At 40.3% G+C, this 22,769-nt stretch overlaps 1 protein-coding gene across 9 annotated transcripts in view; it reads right to left on the reverse strand.

The window, feature by feature from the left end:
- Positions 1 to 22,769, reverse strand: part of LOC149306854 (homeobox protein PKNOX2) — a 262,919-nt gene that overhangs the window by 118,510 nt on the left and 121,640 nt on the right. For 6 of the 9 annotated variants that reach the window (XM_089537722.1, XM_089537717.1, XM_089537719.1 and 3 more), the window contains one exon: positions 21,912 to 22,142. The exons of 1 other annotated variant lie outside the window; for it this stretch is intronic. The gene's annotated coding sequence lies outside the window, so the exon portion shown is untranslated. Of the gene's footprint in view, positions 1 to 13,702; positions 13,737 to 15,153; positions 15,203 to 21,911; positions 22,143 to 22,769 lie in introns of those variants that run through there. 2 more of the 9 variants (XM_089537721.1, XM_089537726.1) reach the window with 2 other exon arrangements.

Raw genomic sequence — 22,769 nt, forward strand, 5'->3', positions numbered from 1 at the left:
TGTGCAACTTAAAAAAGAGTAATGGCGGGGATGAGGTTGGGGGAGAAGAAGAAGAAGCACAGAGTCTCATCAATACTGTTAAACTTTTCTTCTTAAGAACATAAGAATCCTTATGGATTGGACTATACTCAACTTCAAGATGGAGATGGCACGCTGAATGAATCACTGGTAAGTATGTACATTTCAGTTTACACCTATCCCTACAATGCAAAAATAATGAATTCTCTCCATTTCTGAAAGTAAAAAAAGTTGGTTGGAAACAGAACTTGGAGATCTGTCCATTGCCTTTGGCAAGCATACATGTTTCTGAGCTGCCAAAGAACGTAAGCGCTAGGTGTGGGGATGAACTCTGGGAAAAGAAGGAGGGTGGCAATGTGCACGCTCATGTTCTTCTAATTGTTAAGAGTATGCCTTGAACAATTTATAGTAACCTATTATGGCATTAAGGTATCTGGCTGCTCATTCATTCATTGCTAATGTTTTGTCAGTGGAAGCCAATGATTAGAAGATAGTTTGTTGATAGCTGGGGAATTCTGTGTTTTGAAGGAAAATACCCATCAAAGCTTGCAGAAGGTGACTCCTCTTTATTTGAGTGGAGGGGCAGAGCAGAAATAGCATCTCTGTAGCTTTCAATATAAAAGTTAGAGAGAAAGGGGAGGATCAAGAAAGCTGCCAAGTGGCTGAAGGAGAAGCATCTTGCATCTCTTTCTCTCTATAAATATAGAAAGTAGCAGATATGATGCCTTGTCAGACTACCTATTAATTCCCCTCATTTTAGGCTCTGCAAATAAAAACATTTATTACAAAGGCCCCTTAATTTGCCAATATGTTTTGAACCAAAGGAGAATAAGTCTGGTTGCAGCAGTTCCTGTGAAACTTCACACAACGTGAACGTCCATTAATATACATTATCCTGTTATACGTATATAAACACTTATTCAGAAACAGTAAATAGAGATGTATGGAGATGATTTGGAAGATCCTAAAGCAATAAATAACCTGGTTGAAATTCAAAAATGAAGCTCATTCCCCCCTCCCCGCCCCCAGCATGCCACATGGCTACAGATTTAATCCTCCTTGATGAAGTATTACAAGGACTTCATTTTAGAGAAGATACCAGCAATCAGATATTTTTTTTCCAAATGCCACCTCAAGTATTCAAAAGCTTCCATGCTTTAAACTTGGACGCTGTATAGGGAAAGTGGGTCTCTTATTAAGTTGCTGCCATTTTCCCATCACATCCGACATTCTGAACTTCATGTCTGATTACAAAAATTTGCATTGAATGTAATTTTTTTCCTTCTGGGGTAAATGAATAATTGGAGTACCTACCTCTGCCTTAATTACATTTGTTAAATTAAGAATTGGAATATGAGAAATTTAAATGCATGCAGTTCTGCAGCCAGAGAAATGACATGTTCGGCCAGCATCAGTGCCTGTCTCTATCTTCTGTTCCAATTTCTAACCCATTTCTCTAAAAAGCCATACATTAAAAAAAGAGGGGGGGGGGGATTACAACTGAAACACACACACACACACACACACACTTTATACATGATGGAACAATAGACGATCTTTTGACATCTTCTGTGCTGTTTGCAGGAGAATGAGATAAAACGTAATAAATTCATATACTTCTGCTTGTTTCTTGGCTTTGGCAGCTACAATTTCCATCTCTTTATGCAGGATTCCTGGGGTGCAGAAATCCTTGATAATGCCAAACAATTCGACACTTTATTTTCTTTTTGCTCTGTACAACACAAAATATAGTCCTCAAGCTGCCAGCTATTGGAAATGAAACCAGATGCTATATTCCTTTTGCACGTGCAAAATAAAATAAGATAAAATAAAATGGGGAAAAAAATAACTGAACCTCATAGGCAAAATATAAAAGAAAGTCATAATGTTGCATATGCCAGTCTCAGTAATAACTGACTGAGTGGCAGCAGCCATCAGTTGAAAGGAACTATCGCTTTTCTATGAGCCCCAAGAAACCATCACTGCCATCACCATTGATCCCAATCCACAAATTTTCCCATTCCTCCTTTCTGTCCTACGTTGGAGAGTACATGAATGGGATGACACCTGACCAAACAGCTTCACAGGCATCTATTCAAATAAACATTTTCACAAGGGTCCAAATAAACATTTACTTGTTCACATCCTGGAACAGGGCAAAACCATCTGCTGTGATTCAAATGTTTAGAAATGTTTTTCTTGGTGACCTCTTGCTGCTCCAAGGTCCTGAATCCTACTGGTAATTCCAACTGAAGCAGACCCATTGAATAAATTGATGAACGGTAAATCAACGCTTATGTAAACCTGACTGATTCAAAAAGTACAATCTAGTTGGTATTACCATTGTGATTCAGGGCACAGATTTTATTTGTCAGTCCACATCTGCAGAAGGCAGGCCCATGGCTGTTAATCAAATATGGATGCAGATATTGACAAACACCAAGTCACCCCATGAAAATTTTGGAATGCCCTACTGTCCTACTACAGAGTTGTTGTTACAGTAGTCTCAGGGCCACTTATTGGTCCAAGGGTGGGCAATTACATAGGGGACAGAGACTGATTTTCCCTTTGGACCCCCTTCCCAGTATGCCCAGATATCCTCACCTTTGCAGCCCCTCTCAAACTGGTGATAGGAAGTCACTTTCTCCTGGCATTTTCAGAAGGACCACAAAGAAAAACAGAGGTGTTTGGGGATAGTACATGGTTCTCAGATGTGTATGGTAGTGGGGTGGGGGTACTTCCACGGGTTTTCAAACACCGGGGGGTTTTATGCATAGTTTTGGGTTTGAAAATATTTGAATTGTTTGAAAATTAAAAAGTTTTATTATTATTTTTTTGTAGGAGTTGGAAGTTTTTGAGAACTGGTAAGGGGCTTCAAGGACCATGTGCATCTCACACACTACATGCTACTTTTATCCCAAATGGGACTCAAAATGGCTTACGGTATTAATTGCAATATGGCCTTCCCCCTTTCCTATTATTTTCCACTTTGTGCAAGCTGCCTGTTTTCATAGGGCTTTCTTAGACAAGGAATATAGAGGTGTTTTTGCAATTTCCTTCCTCTGAAATATAGTCTACGTCGCCTGGTATTTGTTGGTGGTCTCCCATCCAAGTACTAACCAGAACTGATCTTACTTATTATCCAAGATTATGTAGGACATGAGTCCTTTAGGGTATTTTGTTGTTGCTGTGTGTCTTCAAATCATTTCTGACTTATGGATATCCTAAGGTGAATTTTTCACAGGTTTTTCTGGTGTATGTGAGATGCCGAAATTTAACCAGTGGTTTCCATGGCTGAGTAGGGAATTGACTCATGATCTCCAGAGTTGTAGTGCAATGCTCAAACCACTATAGCACACTGGCTCCCATCCTTTTAAAAAAGACACCCTTCCCCCATGATAAGCATAATTGTATTCTACTCCTGTCGGTAAAGAATTAAGCATGTCACAAAGACTTATTTTTGGCTGGATTATACACGAAAATCCCACCTCCACACAAAAGCCCATCTATGTGAAATATAAGAGAGTGGCCCATTCCAGTGATGTGTTTCCAAGGGTGCCTAGAAGTGAATAAAGCAAAAAGTCCAGCTTATTTATTTCCTCTGTGAATGCCAAACTCTTTCTGTAAGCATATTAAGCTCATTTTTCCCCTTTTCAAGGAGCATGGGATTTGATTTACCACCAGGGGAAAAAATGAACCTAAGAAACAAGCAAGTGGACACATCCAGCATTCAGATTTACAACCCAGCGCTCCCATCTGCACCAACAGTAAATCGCCTCTATTGGTACATGGATTCTGGCAGACAGAACAAAACCTGCCAAGTTGTAATCACCTGCATCAGACTGGAGGAGCCTCTCATTATAACTTCTGTCCCCCAGTTCTCTGATTTACATGTATAAATAATCCTACTCAGTGACATTCACCCGGGTGACTAATAATAGATTTTCTATGGGAATAGGCACAGAAAACATAAAAGAAGAATGACACACACAGTAAGCCAGGGTAAAGAGTCCCAGAAGAAGGCCAGAGAAGTCATAGCCGGCATCCTACAACATACCTCCTCTATGCAATGTTTATTGGTCAGTTTAGCTCTGCTGTTGCAACAGAGATGAGAAATGAAAAAGTATATATAAATCAGGGACGTAGCCAAGGGTGGTGGTGGTCCGGGGGGGGTCCAACCCCCCCTTCCGTTACATACAATGAATGGTGTGTGCTGCTGCACCGCCGTGCCCGAGCCCTATTATAATGGTGGCATTTAGTCTGGACCTCCCCCCCCCTTCCTAAAATCCTGGCTACATCCCTGTATAAATGGCAGCTTTTAAACCCATTGTCCAACACTGGTAGAGGGCTTTGGCCTAGTATGTTTGATAATATAATTCTATCATATGGCAAGAGGGAAAGAAGACTATCTCCTGGAGAAAGAGGGAAAGAAGACTATCTCCTGGAGAACAGGAGAGATCCCAGCAGACTGGAGGAGGGCAAACGTTGTCCCCATCTTCAAAAAGGGGAAAAAAGAGGATCCCAACAATTATCGTCCAGTTAGTCTGACATCAGTTCTAGGAAAGATTCTGGAGCAGATCATTAAACAGAGAGTTTGTGAACATCTAGAAGGCAATGCCATAATCACAAAAAGTCAACATGGGTTTCAGAGAAACAAGTCATGCCAGACAAATCTAATCTCTTTCTTTGACAAAATTACCAGCTTGGTAGATGAAGGGAATGCTGTGGATATAGTATATCTTGATTTCAGTAAGGCCTTTGACAAGGTTTCCCATGACATTCTTGCAAACAAGCTTGTAAAATGTGGGCTAGACAAAGGAACTGTTAAATGGATCTGTAATTGGTTGACCGGCCGAACCCAAAGGGTGCTCAACAATGGCTCCTTTTCATCCTGGAGAGAAGTGACCAGTGGGGTCCCACAGGGCTCTGTCCTGGGCCCAGTGCTATTCAACATCTTTATCAATGACCTGGATGACAGAATTGGGAGCATACTTATCAAATTTGCAGATGACACCAAATTAGGGGGAATAGCTAATACCCCAGAGGACAGGATCAAGATTCAAAATGACCTGAATAGACTAGAAAGCTGGGCCAAAGCTAACAAAATGAAATTCAACACAGAGAAATGTAAGGTATTGCACTTAGGGCGGAAAAATAAAATGCACAGATATAGGATGGGTGACACCTGGCTGAATGAAACTACGTGTGAAAGGGATCTAGGAGTCCAAGTAGACCACAAGTTGAACATGAGTGAACAGTGTGATGCGGCAGCTAAAAAGGCCAATGCTATTTTAGGCTGCATCAATAGAAGTATAGTGTCTAGATCAAGAGAAGTAATAGTGCCACTGTATTCTGCTTTGGTCAGGCCCCACCTAGAATATTGTGTCCAGTTCTGGGCGCCACAATTCAAAAAGGACATTGAGAAACTGGAGCGTGTCCAAAGGAGGGCGACAAAAATGGTGAAGGGTCTGGAGACCATGCCCTATGAGGAACGACTTAGGGAGCTGGGGATGTTTAGCCTGGAGAAAAGAAGGTTAAGAGGTGATATGATAGCCCTGTTTAAATATTTGAAAGGATGTCATATTGAGGAGGGAGCAAGCTTGTTTTCTGCTGCTCCAGAGAACAGGACCCGGAACAATGGATGCAAGCTACAGGAAAAGGGATTCCACCTCAACATTAGGAGGAACTTCCTGACAGTAAGGGCTGTTCGGCAGTGGAATGCACTTCCTCGGAAGGTGATAGAGTCTCCTTCCTTGGAGGTCTTTAAACAGAGGCTGGATGGCCATCTGTCAGGGATGCTTTGATTTGGATTTCCTGCATGGCAGGGGGTTGGACTGGATGGCCCTAGTGGTCTCTTCCAACTCTACGATTCTATGATTCTATGATTCTAAGGGTCTTACATGAGAGCCAGCGTGGTACAGTGGTTTGAGCATTGGACTCTGGATAGCAGGGTTCAGATCCACACTTGGCCATGGAAACCCACTGGGTGACCTTGGGCAAGTCACACTCTCTCAGCTTCAGAGGGAGGCAAAGGCAGTTGCCTTTAGCCCTAGCTTGGTAAACAGGCAGTGGTTATGCAAAGTAATGGATGTATGTGCTGAACATCTTTGGAGACCCAGGGTTATCTATCTATCTATCTATCTATCTATCTATCTATCTATCTATCTATCTATCTATCTATCTATCTATCATCTCCTAAATAGCAAACCTTGATTTTTATATCAGGGTCACCATTTTACTTTGTATTCAATGGGACTTGTGCATCCATGGATTTTGGTACCCATGGAGCTTACTGTACTGGCCTAAGAAAAACAATGAGAATCAACAGTTGTTTCTTTTGTTCTTGAGATTCATGGCATTTCAATTTAATCCTCCTTCTCTCATACAATCAAGGGGTACATGTTAAAATACCACCTTACATGCAAATTGGCCTTCTCTTTTCTGTGCTCTGGGAAGAGACATTCTTTCCAATTTTCCTCTCTCTCGCACTCATTTCCCCCCCTCAAATATGCTGGTTCATTTCCAAATTTGGAAGCTTCATTGCCTAAAACCTTAAAATCTTTTTGAAGTTCCATTAATACTTTTTAATGTAAAAACTGAGCAGATTGTGCCTGCCGAGTGAGACCCAGTCTTCACAAGGTTCCTTTCTGTTTTGTTTTGGATTAACAGTTATTGTGCCAGAGGATAAATCGTCATGTTTTAGCAATGAGGTCCCTAGTGAGCCTCTTTAAAAATTAATTAGCAGTATGCAACAACATATTTGCAATGAATAGTAATTTTTCTAAGATCTCCTTTACCCAATCACCTGCTTCTGTTCTTCTAAATCACCTTGCTAGCATGTCTGAGACCTGCAATATTTCTCTGTGGGAAGAAACACAATGGTTCCTCTGCACAGTGGCTAGCAATACTCTATTAGCCCAATAGAACTGATTACAATTTAAAGCCTTTAAGGCCATCATTTCTGTAATCCAACTGGTACCATTTTTCTTTTACTACTAACTCTTGCCTCTACTCTGATATCAGTTCTGATCAAGTAACTGGACAACACAAGAGCAAGCAAAACAATAGGGAGTGAAGGAGAAGTGAGAAGCTTTGTTTCTGCTTTTCTATGATGCATGCAACGGAACTGTGAAAATGACTAAACCAGATTGCAAGCTATTTCTGGTTTAGTCAGTTTCAACCTACAGGTAAAAACATGGAAAACAAAACAAAAGTATAAAGGCTTTTTTTTAGGGTGTGTGTGTGAGAGTGTGTGTGTTTATATTTATATGTTGCACAAACTCTGATGGAGTGAAGTAGCCTAGGAAAGCTTGTAAAACCAGTTTTGCCTAGAATACATGCCAGGAGATCAAAGCCTGAAAAGATGACATTTGAAGATCCTTGGAAGAGGTCTTTTCCTATATGTTTGGTGGGAAGATGAGAAAATATCTTTCTCACTGACTTTCTTAATTGCTGCTATGGGAGAGAGTAGGGGCCCATTCATACTACCAAAATAACCTGGTGTGAAACTGGGTTACTTCCTTAGCATTCACATTGGCCCTGAATGCATTCAATGCATTTTGTGGGGAGGCTACCCAAAAAACCACTTGAAAGCATGCAAACACAAGTAGATAGATAGGTACCACTTCTCAATGGGAAGGTAACAGTGTTCAGTGCAGTCATGCTGGCCATATGACCACTGGAGTCATCTTTGTAAAATGCTGGCTCTTCAGCTTTGTAACGGAGATGAGGACCACCCCCATACAGTTAGTTACGACTAGACATTCATGTCAGGGGACTACCTTTACCTTTACCTTAGAAGTAACATATTATATTACCAGTAACATAGAAAAATTGCAATTATTTCTGAACTCCTCCCCCCAACCCCAAGCTTCACACCAAAATCACTTTGGAGTGCAGTTCCCATGAATGCACAAATATCTGGACTTTCTGCTGAAAATTGTGTTAAATCCCCACTTTTTCCCCTTTGGATTAAAGCTCTGAGGTAATGAAAAGGTCCAGATTCATTCCCAATTGTCCCATATGTTGTTTGGACAGCTTGCTGTGAACGCTAGGTGAGACTGTTTAATTTGGCCCATGTAGACATGTCCAGGGTGTCCTGGAGGTCTCTCATCCATAGGGTCATCACAGGTCAAAGCTAACTTGGTGGAAATTAAGAACAACAACAACAACAACAAACTATTATTTGTATGCATTTCATTATTTAGATTGGGAGGGCCCTCATACAGCCCTAATCATACGTGTGTCACTGATGTTTTACTTATCAACTACAGCCCTTCTAACTGATTGACCCAGGATCAATCAGTAAGCATCATGGCGGAATGTGGATTCGAACCTGGGTCTTCTCACTTCTTCAAGAGCTAAATCCCAACATAGTTTGGCCACAGATTGGCATACACCCCCAGAGCAAAAAGCGGTATTTCCCTAAGCACTTGGCCTTACCTTACTTGTAAAAATGGAAACTCAACATAGTAACCCAGTAGCAGTACAAAGCGCTACCAAAGATGTCCAAGTAATTCTCAAAATCATTATTCAAACTTTTTTTTTTTTTTTTTTTTTTGGTCATAAATAAATAAATCATACACTGCTTCTGGCAAGAATATACAACCACAGCCAGCTTACACATTGTAGTAGTGACTAAACCCATCAGTCTGCTGGATGCTGGCGAAGGAGGACAATGAGGTAAGCAGAGGCAGAAAGATTTCCTACTCAGTCACATTTCACGTAGGTGAAATGAATGATGGAGAATTCTTGGGGACATCTGGAAAGCATTAATTTTATGGTATGTTTCATATCACAGGCAGGTACTTTGAACTGAAAGCTGGTAGCAATCCTCCAATTCCCCCTGGGTGGGCTGCAGTTCAGTTCTTTCAACCTCTACTGCATCAACATGATAAAGGGGCTAGGGACACAGCAATGACATATTCCAAGCTTTAGCTTTCTGCCTCTGGGGAAGAGAAGTAAAAACACACACGCACAAAAACCAAATTACAAACAATAACAACAAAAAGAAAGTATTTAAGTGTTACTGATTCCTCCCCACTCCGCATATCGCGGCATGAGCTGTTCCACCACAAATTGTAAATGACTCGGATAAATTAAAGGGCTTAGCAGCTGCTAAGAACAAAAACGTCTGAAGATTCATTTGTTTTATGAATAAGAAATCAGTCAGGGATGGGAAGTATATTTGTAAGAAAGTAAGAAGACCTTTCCTGGATCGGATCAAGAGCAGGGGTGGATGGGCTAGTGGGGCAAATGTGGGCCCAGCCAACCTACCTATTACTGTGTTAGGTTTAATACTGTTTTACCTTAACAGAAAACATTAGAAATATTTAGACCATTAACTTTCAGACAACTGATTTTATTTCAGTCAAAAGATTATGGATTAGATACAGACTTCATCATACTTTTAGTCTCTCATAAACATCAATGAGACTTAACATAGTCAAGTCAACTAACTTAATGGGTCTGCTCTATGGGAAGGAAGGAAGGAAGGAAGGAAGGAAGGAAGGGAGAGAGAGAGGAAGTAAGAGAGGGAACAAGAGAGGCACAAGGTGAGGAAAAGGAAGAGAAAGAAAAGGATGGGACAAGGCAGCAGCACAGGGAGGCAATGATCTTCAGAGGTGGGGAGCGGCATAGACTTTATTACTCTTACCACTCCAATGCCTAAGATGACCACTCAGCAAAGGGATGAAGAGAGAACAGACAGAAAGTTATTGAGGCAAATCCTTTATCTTTTGACTAGATTTTGAAGAAATGGTTTCAAACAGTGACAAAGTACTTTTGGATTTCCCCTCTAAGAAATAGTGTATGTGTATTTGCACCATTGCTCACACATGCTCCTCAGTTATATGGCTCTTACACCTAAATTAATCTGCATACGAGATTTATGTATTTCAGTTTCTTAGGAATACCATTTCAGCTGGAAAATAAACAGCAGCTATGAATACTGTCTCAGTTGTCACATTATTATAAAAATGGTTGGGTGGGGGATGCAATTACTGAGATGAGAAGGGATGTAAATGTAAAAAGTATAACCATTTATCAGTACCTTAACTGGCCATTTACAAACTATAGTTGACTGGTAGTACAGACATCTTAGCACAGATTAGCTGATTAGCATGTATATTATGATAAAGAGTCAAATAAATAATCAGAAGTTGTGTGCCTTCAAGTTGTTTCTGACTTATGATGACCCTAAGATGAACCAATCATGGGGTTTTATTTGGCAAGTTTTGTTCAGAACGGGTTTGCCATGGCTTTCCTCTGAGGCTCAGAGTATATGACTTGCCCCAAACTATCCAGTAGGTTACCATGGCTGACTGAGGATTTGAACCCTGGTTCTCTACACCAGGAAGGGCTGTAGCCATTTTATATGCCTTATATCAGTGATGTCCAAACTCTGGCCCTCCAGGTGTTTTGGTCTTCAGCTCCCAGAATCCCAGACCATTAGCCAAGATGGCTGAGACTTATGGGAGCTGAAGTCCAAAACACCTGGAGGGCCAGAGTTTGGACATCACTGCCTTATATGCTCTTCTACAGAAAACACTTTGTACATTTCAATATATATTAATGTGGAGAGGCTGATAAGATTTCTTATTCTTAGACTGGTATAGTGTCCTCCTGAGAGCAGGAGGCTAGTCTATGTATGCAAAGACTGATCCAATGGCCCATATAGCCCTGCTCTCTAAAACCTGCTGCTTCATTCTACCTGATGATACTGAAAGCTTCCAATATTGACCAATGAGATACTTCTTGAAAGCCTACAAGCAGCCTTCTCCTGCTGTTCATTCCCCCAGCATGTAATATGCAGAGGTACACCGATCCTGCCTCTAAATGTTCATCCAAGGAATTTATCAATTGAAGTTAATATCACAAAACAGCCTAAAAGGAATTTTGTTGTGCCTTAAAAATCATGTGTGTGTGTGTGTGTGTGTGTGGTGAACCAGTTAGTTGACTGAAACTAAGATATACTTCATTGTGGGAAAAGATGTTTAAATTATAATTTAAAATTCCAGCAACAGAACTAAAGAAAGTCAGAACTAAGTGTTTTAAGATGTTTATGGCTGTATGATACTTTTTTTAAAGAAGGAGCCATGAGCGGTGACTCTGAACTTTATTGGACCCTTTTTTTGCCCATTATGGGTACGGAAAGTGGGCGCCCTTGTGCGCACGCGACCTGCCAAGAACTGATTTTACCTCACACCAAAGCGTCCTCCAAAATGTCCTGTTCTGTCCCCTGGTGCCAAGCCATCCCAGATCAGTGCCGAGGCGTGTGAAATGTTTTGGTCTGAAGTCTTCCGACCGAGCAAAATGGTGCCTGTCAGCACTGAACCAGGATGGCTTGGCGTCGGGGGATGGAACGGGGCCTTTTGGAGGATGCTTTGGCGTGTGGTAAAATAAGTTTTTGGCAGGTTGCGCATGCACACAAGCGCCCACTTTCCATACCTGTAACGGGCAAAAAAACAGGTGCGATAAAGTTCTCTGACAGAGAGGTTGAACATGTTATATTTAATATGTACTGCAGAACATAAAGTCATCTGGAGAACAGATGAAATAACATTTTAGGAAACTGAGGAAGTTCAGTTAGAATGACTGTTGGTGTAACAGATAACCCGAAGGGTTAAGAGATAACTAAGAGGAACTAAGACTATAGGGGAACGTTTATAAAGTCAAGTGAAAGAAGCTGTTAAACTCTGTAACTATTGAAATAAGTCATACACTGTATCAAGATTGAGTAATATCCTAGAAGAAAGATACTGTATTCAACCTTGCTTGTAAATAAAATCTATTCCTTTGTTTCAACAAGTAGTTGCCTGAAGTGTGCTTACAGATAACATCACCCACATTACCAAATATAATTAAAACACTTATGTAAAGGGGTTTAAGAGATTTGGCAGTGGCATGTTGTCACCGTATCACAACACTATCCACCTAACTATATGAACAAGACTTACATACATATCAAATTAAAATTACTTCCCATCCTCTAACTTTACATTTCTGTGATTTTGCACAAAGACAAAATCAGGTGGGTGCAGATGTCTTGGGCCTTCTGCTGTAACTCCAAACAAGGCTCCCATTTGTAGTTGAATAAAATGTAATCAGCACAGATACCTACATAAGAAAAAGGGGAATTGGTGCTTGAGCCTATGCTGGTGGGGGGGGGGGGGCAGTAAAAACATGATGTCTCCTGACCACTTTGGTGGCCTAGATCACCTGCTCCCCAGGAAGAGTTGGCTCTAACAAGAGGCAGTGAGGTATAGTGACTGGAATGCTGAATTAAGTCAGTCCAGATTCTACACTCCACTGAGAAACACAACTCACTAAGTGAGCTTGCATACTCTCCAACTGTCCTGATTTGGCACAGATCAATCCTCTGTCATCCTATCTCCTGGACAGACTGGGGAGTGGAGACACAGCCCAACAAAATGAAATTCTGTTTATTTCAATTTATATAATATAATGCATATACTTGCAGGGCTGTGCTATTTTCTCTTTTCATTGGGGAAAGTGATCTGTGTCACTTACTAGAGCAGGTTTACATTATACTAAGCTATCTGTTGCTAGCATGTAGAAAATATCACAGTGATCTTAGGTGTACGTAGGAGCTCCTGTTGTCCTTTACAACCATCTGGCCTATAATGACCTGTTTGATCATTAACAATGTGTGAAAGATGCTTATATTAGCTGAAACTTTAAGGCTTTGCTCCCCACTCCACAAAAACTAAACACATTGTCTTCACAGCTCAGAGCACATGTGAAAAACATTATAGGGAGACCTGCTGGGAACGATCCTTCCCAGCCCACATGGTGATTTACCCCTGCTACAATCCTAATGTGTGGAGCTACCAGTTATCAAAACAGTTTGGTACCTGCTGTGCTGAGTTCTCCATGACACATCAGCCATCTTTTGGAGATGGTAGTGTCAGCATGGAAGCTTTGACACGATGGCAGATGCCACAAGTTACAGTCACAGTGGTGATGAATCATCATATTCTCAGCTACTTCCATGTGATTTTTTTGAAGCTGTGCTCTAGTTCTAAGTCTTGATTCTCTCTAGTTCCTTTCCAAGAATTATCCAGCACCCGCTCCACACACCTCTAGAAAGTGGAATCAGAATTGTGTCCATAAAATCCTGTCCTTTTAAGGCCACCGATATTTTCATTCTCTGTTTTACTAGCTGCTCATATGAAGGAATTCTGTTACACAGATATATAAAAGATGTAAAAAATGTTTAAATTATTCACGTGGCATTTAAATATGAATCTGCTACCACTGCAATTTATGAGAAATAGAAGAGCTTGTATTAAAGAACTATCACCCCCATTTTGCCTTCTTTTATTTTACTTCAAAGGAAAATCATTTTGCATTTGATAGTATAAAGTGAAAGGGCACACACAGAATACTACCTATTCCACTACATCTTTACAAAGCCAGCCCTGAGTACTCATCTCCCTGCATTTCATTAAATAGCTCATCAACCTCGCCACTAGATAGCAGTACAGCCACACATCCCTTGGACTATTTCTAGTGACGTTTCTGGCAGATTAACAGCACTAACCCAATTTCCTGGAATACTCAAGGAGCACCTGGATAAAACTTCAAGATTTCCTACCAAGACCAAGGCAGAGCAAACCATATGCCATGTGGGCTGGGGGCACAGATCAGGAGCTTGACTCACATGTCCAGTGGCTCTCCATAGATCAGACTTTCTTCTGTAAAATAAAATTAAGTGCTACAATCTGTTTCTATTCCTCAGCAGAAACAGCCTTTAATGAAGCTTGCAATTGCTAGACACAGTACCAAAGAAAGGAGTGAAATAAAAATGTATGAAGAGACCTGTGGGATCAGACCAAAGGCTCATCAGTCTAGAGGATCCTAGGAAGTCTCTGAACAGATCTTGAGGTTTCATGCACTAAAATGCCCACTGGTGTTCTTTTCCGTTAATGTGTTTCATCTCCCAATGAAACCATGTAACATATTGGACATGATCACTGGTTGTGACAGTAATTTTTAAGTCAGACTCAACTTATACGAAGAAGTACTGTATATACACATGTAGGGTTCTGGACCGTGCAGTTGCTGCACGGTCTGGAACCCTACTATCGCCGCCACGCTGCATTTGTGCCGTCTGTCTCGGCCCATTGTTGGTTAAAATAGGATGCAACTGAGCACATGGAATGATAATTTTAACCCAGTCATTAAGGCTTCCTGTTTGAAAGACTTCATGCTTGAACTGTAGACAGGTGATACAGAAAAAGAAAGAAAGAAAAAAGAAACCATTAGGGAAACCCACAGAGATCTTTTAACATTGGTGAGATGGGCCTTGAGTCCCTAGTCCCTGTTAAAGAGTATTGGTTTAAGTATGAGAGCCAGCGTGGTGTATTGGTTTGGGTGTTGGGCAAGTACTCTGGAGACCAGGGTTTGAATCTCTGCTTAGTTATGGAAGGCCACTGAGTGATCTTTGGCAAGTTATACTCTCTCAGCTTCACGAGATGGCAAAGGCAAACCCTCTCTGAACAAATCTTGGCAGGAAAACCCTATGATATGATGTCATAGGGTCACTAAGTCACAAATGACTTGATGGCACACAACAACAAACAGGTACAGCCAGCCCTCCATATCCATGGATTTTTTTATCCACCAATTCAACCATTCATAACTTGATTTTGTTTAAAAACAAAATCCAAAAAGCAAACTTTCACTTTGCCATTTTATATAAGGGACACCATTTTACTACACCCTTTATTTAATGGGACTTGAGCATCCACAAATTTTGGTATCCCTGGGGTAAAGATGAAGTGTTGTTCGTGGACCCTAAGAGCACATTGTATGAAGCCATATGTTTCTCCAGATGTTATTAAACTCCAACTGCCATTTGGGTCCTGACTGGTATGGCTTGTGGTGAGAAATAATGCAAACTGCCACCCCAGTTTCTGTTCTAGCAGCTGAAATCTGTATATAAGCATCAGAGGTCGAAAGTAACTTATTAAAAGTATGGCATGTAATTCATTTCTTTTCACAGTAACTAAGACATAACCAACTGAAGATATTATTTTTACTTAAAGGATGACTTCACTCCTTTTACAGTACAAATGTAACTTTTAATGTGAAATATAAATATGTACTTACTTTTATCTTCATGTTGGTATGATGGAGAAGGCTTATGAAATGGTTCAAGTGCTGATTCATGCATTGCCCTGTGATGCTGCCTTATTCTCTGGGGCAAAAGTGAGATATGTGGAGATGAGGATGCTTTTAAGAACTTACAAGGAGCTGGTATGGTGCATTGGTTTGAGCACTAGACTATGACTCTGGAGACCAGGGTTTGAATCCCAGCTCCACCATATAAACCCACTGGGTGAAGTTGGGCAAGTCATACTCTCTCAACCTCAGAGGATGGCAATGGCAAATCCCCTTTGAAGAAATCTGTCAAGAAAACCACATGATAGGCAACCCAGACTTTGGATTGCCATAAGTCAAAAATGACTTGAAGGCACACAGTAACAACACTTAGAAGTATTTATCTCATATATTTTGAGCAATTTGAAAATAAAGTGTTGACTTTTTAAAAGTGCAAGTATAGTGGCAACTAGTTCCTTTTTTTAATGTTGGAACTATAACTATAGCTATATAGTTCTTTAAAGTCTCTTTTAAAGTATCTGATAAGTTCTGTTGAGATGAATGGCAGCCCTGCAATGATGTATGCCTGTTCTTGAACTGGCCCCATTCATTCCAATTCAGTTACACAGGAGAATTGCCTAGTGTTTCTTTAGGCAGAATCTGGAATGGAAACCAAGAGGAGGGGAAAGGACTGAAACATAAAATTCTGATAAATCAGAGCACAGCTTGATGCTCACTAATTACCCAGTAATACTATTTATATGCTGCTGGCACTCTCTGAAACGAAGCTTCTACTAAGGGAGGTCCACATCAATATTAATGCTGCTGCTCTCATGTTAATACCCTGAGTCGCAAAGAGACAAAGACGCACGTTCAGGCTCAATGGGGAAGGGGGAAGGGAAATAATATTTCTAAGTTCGGAGTAAAATGCATGTGTGCAAAGGCAGAAAAGGAGAAAGAGGGACACATTAAAACTAAGAAAGGGCAAAGCAAGTTGTATAACAAACAACTGTAATTAAGTCTCTCAGTCCATCCAAGGTTTTTTGCTTTAATCAATTCAAGTCGAAAGTAAGATCAGAGCAAAACCAAGCCAAGCATTGTAGTTTCCTAGCTGGCCAAGAAATCAACATATAGAGGTGGGGAGGTCCACGCAGGGCTCATTTCGTCCATTGGGATTCTCGGCAGATTCTAGATGGTTTCACATTGAGGAATGCTGATGTCATGGTTAGTGTACAAAATTTACTGCCCTGGACTGGCAGTAAAATTTGATTTAAAGCACAGAAGGCTTTAAATCAGGAATGGGGGTGGGGGATGTGTGGTTCCCCCAGAATGTGGGGCTGCAATTTCAATCATCCCTCAACAAGCTGGCAAGGCCCAACGGAAGATGTAGTCCAACAACATCTGGAGACTTACAGGTCCATGCAGCATGTGGTGGCTGCATCAGAGATTTGATCTGTTTCTGAATTTTGCTTATGCGTGTTAGCTGATATACTTGTGTACCAGAGCCAGTCCTGCCATTTGGCAAAGTGAGTAAATGTCCCCAGGTGGGGGACTGTACCTCTTGAGTTTCTATCCCGTCTGTTGGAAGACAGAACTATGTAAGCCAGTGTGAACAATATCATTTCTTAAGCTTCTGACAGACCTTGATTCATCGCTTAGCAAATTTACATATTCTACAGCCAGAAGTGTTTATATTTTCAAAAGATCCTGCATGGCAAGCATCATTTCAGAAGAGGCGTGACTGTGTGCTTGAGAAACAAAGGAGATTAGCCTCTTCTCAGGTGCTACCTGCTACAGGACCTTTGCTCTATAGCAGGTGCTACCTTATATTTATGCAAATTTAATCAATTAATATCTTAATTGACTAAATCTCAAACAATTAGTCTACTAAGATTGAAAATGTAGACAGGTGATACAGACAAGGCCAGTTCCAAGTCATTTTGTTTTGCCTGATGCAAAGGAGAGTGTGTGTGGTACACACAATACAATTCTCTGAGCCAGAAAAAAGGCTAGGAAATCCAGAAGGAACAGCTGGAGGGCTGCTACTGCTGTTTTGCTCCAGTATATACCACCTGAAGCAATTGCTTCACTCTGCCTAATGTTAGGGCCACTCCTGACTTCCGAGATCAATGTGTTCCTCATCTGTGTCAGTTTTATAGCTGTTAATTTCTATGCCTGTTCCATCTCTTCAAACTGCATTTTTAAAAAATTCTTTCTCCCCCCCATGCTGTACTTCTTCAATGTATTCACCCAATACACATTTTTGTACTAATTTTAGTCTAAACACTGTTATTTACATATTTTTTTTAAAGCTGAGAATGCATCTCAGAATTTGGAGACGTGGAAAACTGAAACCCAACAGCATTCTGGCCTGTGTCCAGGAAACACGTATCATATCTGTTTGCTTAAAAATGCAGACCAAATGAAATGTTAAGCATCCCCAGTAGACAATTTCGTTCCTTATCCACTTATTTCTTTTCTTTGTGTGTTTTCCATCTCTTTGTGTTGGTCTCTCCCCATTTTATTTTGAATAGCAATCTTCTGAACTTTGAACAATCCCCTCCCCATACACACACACCAGCTGTTTCCTGACTGTATGTGAAACACAGGAGAACTCCTGCTAGCAAAAGTGCTCTCTGCATCAGGTCTCCTGTTGTCATTGGAATGATGAGCAATTTCTCTCCTCTGATTTTTCCCTACATCATCATAAACTATTTGTTCCAAATATGTTAAATACTTTGAGTAGAACTCTGTTTTCAGAGTTAATGTCAACATGACAATTTTGTAACTTGTCAGTTTAATGAGCTCTAATTTTACAGCCACATCATTTGTGATTTTAGATATTTATCAAATGTGATTTATCTGTGGTTTTTTTGGTTTTGTTGTTTTTGTAATTTGTTAGCCATCCTGAGCTCTTATTAGGTAGGATATGGTTGGGTATAAATTAAATTCATGATGATGATGATGATGATGACCAACATTAATATGTAATTAACTGGAAATAAAATAGTGCAATTTAACTAGGGAAAATGGGAGAGGAAGTTAACACCACTTCCATATCTCCCCAAATGAGACATTAAGTGAGCAGTGTAGGGTCACAGAGGATCACAGAGTACAAAATGGCAGGATTTTCTAGACAGACAGGTAACCTATAACTGCAGTTCTTTTATTGGTCATCTGTGAATTCACACAAATGGGGTTATTTCCACCTGCGCAGTGCAAATAATGGGTTTGGAGGTGTGTCAACTCCCCCTGAAAGTCTATGTTTGCAGCTTGGGGATGCTTCTGCATCTGTTGGTCCAAATGATAGCTCAGATAGATGCGATGGCCAAGAGTGCTTACTCTCAGCTTTGGCTGTTACACCAACTGAGCTCCTTCCTAGAGGTGGAGGTCCTAAGGCTTGTAGTGCATGTGCTGGTAACCTCAAGGCTGGACTTTTGCAATACACTGTACATTGGGCTACCTCTCTACCAAGTTTGGAAGCTTCAGTTAGTTCAAAACATGGCACCCAGATTGGTTACTGGGACACCCAGGACTGAACACATTATACTGATCTTAAAATCATTCCACAGGCTGCCAATTATTTTTCAGGCAAGGTACAAAATGTTGGTTATTTCCTTTAAAGCTCTCTGTGTTTTGGGTCCAGGTCACTTACAGGACCACCTCGTCTCATATAATGCACCCAGTATGCTCAAATCCTCTTGTGAACATTTACTCCAGTCAACCAGGAATTGGATTAGGTTGGCAATTGTCATCCAGGGCACTTTTTTTTGAACCGCCCAAGACTATGGAATGACCTGCCAGGAGAGATTCAGCAGCTGAATGCGCTGTCCAAATTTAAAGCAAACTCAGAGCACTGAAGACCGGTCTCTCCCAGCAGGCTTAGCCACATAATTTTAAATTGTGAATTAAGATGTTAAATTTTAAATGTAGACTGTTTTAAAACGTGTATGTCTTGTTTGTCCTTTTAAACCATTGCATGTTTTAATTGATGTTGTTAATTGTTGCTTTGTTGTTGTTCTCTATTCATGGGGAAAGCTGGGTAAGAAATACTAATATGATGACGACTACTACTAATAATAATAATCATTACATAGCTTCCTTTATCTATATTAACGTTATACTAATTACATTTTTCATGATTTTTGTGCGCGCGCATATATGCACTATTGCTTTCTAGAAAAAGAAGTGTTGAAAACAACTCAGCTATCTGATTTTTATAAAACTGTATGCAGTGAGGACTTGAACGGTACTAATATTGTTTAAAAACATATCCTGCCACCAGTTCTGGCTTCCAATAGTTCAAGTATGAGGAGCATTTTCTGGAAACCCCAACCCCTGTTTTATTTATTCTTGCCTATAATACCCTTGCCAATATTTAGGCTTTGAGAATGTTGTCAACCACTGTGATAAGAGTATTGGACTGGGACTTGAGATATCCAAATTCTAGCCCTTACTCAAAGGTCCTTTCAAACTACTGTACACAGTTATAGTGGTTTGTTTTTACTTTAACTGCCATGGCAACTTCTTATGGAATCCTGGGATTTCTTGTTTAGGGAGGAATATTTAGAAATGTCAGCCAGAGAGCTCTAAAGGTTGTTCCCACGGCAGTTAAATCGTAACCAGAGTACTATAACCATTTATAGCAAAAGACTCACAAATCATGAAACTCATTGTGTGATCTTGGGATAGTCTCCTTTTAGACTGACCAGCCTCAAAGGTAGTGTTTCTGGGCAGGAGGAGTGTAGAGGAACACAGCCATGTCCATTTCCTTGATTATATTGGATCAAAGGTGGATAATAAATGTAACAAGTAAATCATAAAACCCCACTATGAGATTCTCAAGATATTAGAAAGAAAAGGAATGCTTTCACTAGTTAACAATATTTATGTTTGACTTTTTTAATAAAGCATTTTAACAATATATAAAGTATATTTTTGCATTAGAAAGGCTCCAATAAGAGCCATGAAACACACACACACATGCATAAATAGAGATTGTAAGACCATAAAACTGAGCAGGTATTCACCCAGTTTGAAAAATGGAGACAGGACTTCACATCAGTTTCTTTATGCATAGATCTCCTGATTCTTAATTGGGAGCATTCTTAATTGGGGTGATAAAAATGGTTAAGCTGTTAGCTCAGGTGCAATGGGAAGATCAGGGACTTTTTGAATTATTAGTTCAATAAAATTGGCTGATGATACTATTACTTTTAACTCCGGAGCACATTAACACACACACACACACAAACTACCCTCAAGTATTTAAAGTAGCACAAAAGTTTGGAATCTTTAACACTGACAGAAGAGAATTTTGTTTGGAAAAGAATATGATGTAGTGGGGAAAAGCAGGTGCCTACAATGCATGTAGATAATGTGGGTGGACTGAGGGACCCAACCTAAAAAGAATGGTTCAACATGGATACAGTCACTGAAGCTGGACCTGATGCAGGCCAGCATTCCACCTCAGCCTCTCTCCAACAGTCTCTCATTTGCTCCACGAGGGAGAAAAGCTTCACTGAGGTTGAGAAACATAGCAGCAGGCAAAGTTGAGGGATTATTTCAATACCTGTCCCTGTGTGGTCTGCTCTGACTGGAAATACCTTTCCAAGGTTTTCTGGGAAAAGGTATTTGTACTGCATTGCTACTATATTCTTTTTACAGGAGATACCAGGGATTGGGAGAGCCAGTGTGGTGTAGTGGTTTGGGTGTTGAACTAAGACTCTGGAGACCAGGGTTGAACCTCCATTCAGCCACAGAAATCCACTGCCCATCTCTCATCCTTAGAGGAAGGCAATGGCAACCTCCTCTGAACAAATCTTGCCAAGAAAACCCTATAATAGGTTCACCTTAGGGTCACCATAAATCAGAAAAGACTTGAAGGCACACAAACACCACCATCACCAGGGAATGGAATTGGAGATTTCTACATGCAGAGCCAGTGCAGTACCTCAGAGCTGCTCCTTCCATCATCAGTCATCATTTTCCTTCTCACGTTCATTGCATCATCTATAATAGCATCATCATAAATACAGAGATTGACATTCTGCAAATGTTTTGGACTATCTCACCCACAATCCCTGATCATTAAGCATGTTTTCTTGGAATGGTGAGGGTGGTAGTCACAAACCTTTGGAGGCACAACGTTTCCCACCCCAATATAGAATGGGTAACCTGTCAACAGTTTCTGAAAAACTTCTTATGGGGAAATGAGTGGAATAGATATAGGAGTTTTTTTTTTTAAAGGAATTATATTGATCTGTAGTGATTAAATAAAACCTAAAATCCACAAGTGGACAATACCTTCATCAAGTATGTCACAAACCCTATAAGCTTTTGAGTTCTTCAGATGAAAAAAAAAAAAGACAGATAGTGCGAAGACGAATGGTGGCTGCAGCAATATGTTTTAGGTCACTCTAATTTGAAATGAAAACCAGTTCTAAAATGGATACCAGAAGGCTTGATGACTCAGAGTTTGGTTCCTCTCATCTGGAAATTCAGAGGATACAACTGCAATCTGAATATTTGCATCTAGATTTATGCAACTCATGTGAACCCCTATGGAATGTTTTCACTCATTAAGCCCCCAGGTTCCATCATGGAACTGATTTAAATGCAGACTTCAACTGCATCTAGCTAAAAATCTGAAGGATTCCATACTTTCCCCTACTTCCTTAAATTTTTTTTTGAATTGCCATAGGCTATGATGGTAAAAATTAGTCATATTATTATAGATGGATTCAGACTCAAGAGAACATTCTTACCTGCAGAGTACTTTTAAATGAATTCTTCTCCAGCTGGCAAGAGGTAGTAAGGGCAATGCCTCAGAACTCAGCAATGGCCCAGACACAGTCCAGTGCATTCAAAAATGACTTGGAAGCAAATGTGCTGAGTAGCTCATCAAGTATATACATTGGACAGCCTTGGTGTGGACTGGAGAGAGTATGGTGGACAGGATTAGAATTCAAGCCAATCTTCACCATGGGGTAATGGATCTGAAAATCATCAAGACAGAACTTCAAGGTTTATGCAATATAATAGGGGTGTTTGAGTTAAATTTATTCATATAGCAAAGGTTAACCAAAATTTGTTGAGCTGAAACCTTTAAATTTAATTTTTCTAAAAAATACTGGATCATGGCACCTTGTCGATCAATATATAATGTAAGCAGATGGTATATTAAAACTGGAACCTGTGCTGCCCTGCTCAGTACTTGTACAGGAGAGAAGACCTACAGTCATAGGAGTGGAAGAGAACATCTTCCTTCTTTCTGTGCTTATACTATAGAGAAGATTATGGCCATGGAGGGGACCTCATGAGGGTATCTTACCCAAGCCCCAAAATCTAGAGCTAGTATTGACTTCCTCACTATAATCTGTTATGTGACCATGTCAGATTCAAGCTGCCTTGAATCCCATTTTGGGAGCAAGATGGGCTATAAAGCCAGTAAACAAACAAACAAACAAACAAACAAACAAACAAACAAACAAATGATACTCCAACTTTCCATTTCTCAGTTGTCTTCAACCCCAGAGAAGTCTGCCTGACTGCTATTTCCTTTCCCACACTCTTATTGTGAGAACCTCGGAATTGTTTGTTGAACTTCATACAACAAAGCTGTA

The sequence above is a fragment of the Sceloporus occidentalis genome, unplaced genomic scaffold (genome assembly GCF_023333645.1).
Source record: "Sceloporus occidentalis isolate IW3139 unplaced genomic scaffold, rSceOcc1.0.p SCAF_9, whole genome shotgun sequence".
Classification (NCBI taxonomy): domain Eukaryota; kingdom Metazoa; phylum Chordata; class Lepidosauria; order Squamata; family Phrynosomatidae; genus Sceloporus; species Sceloporus occidentalis.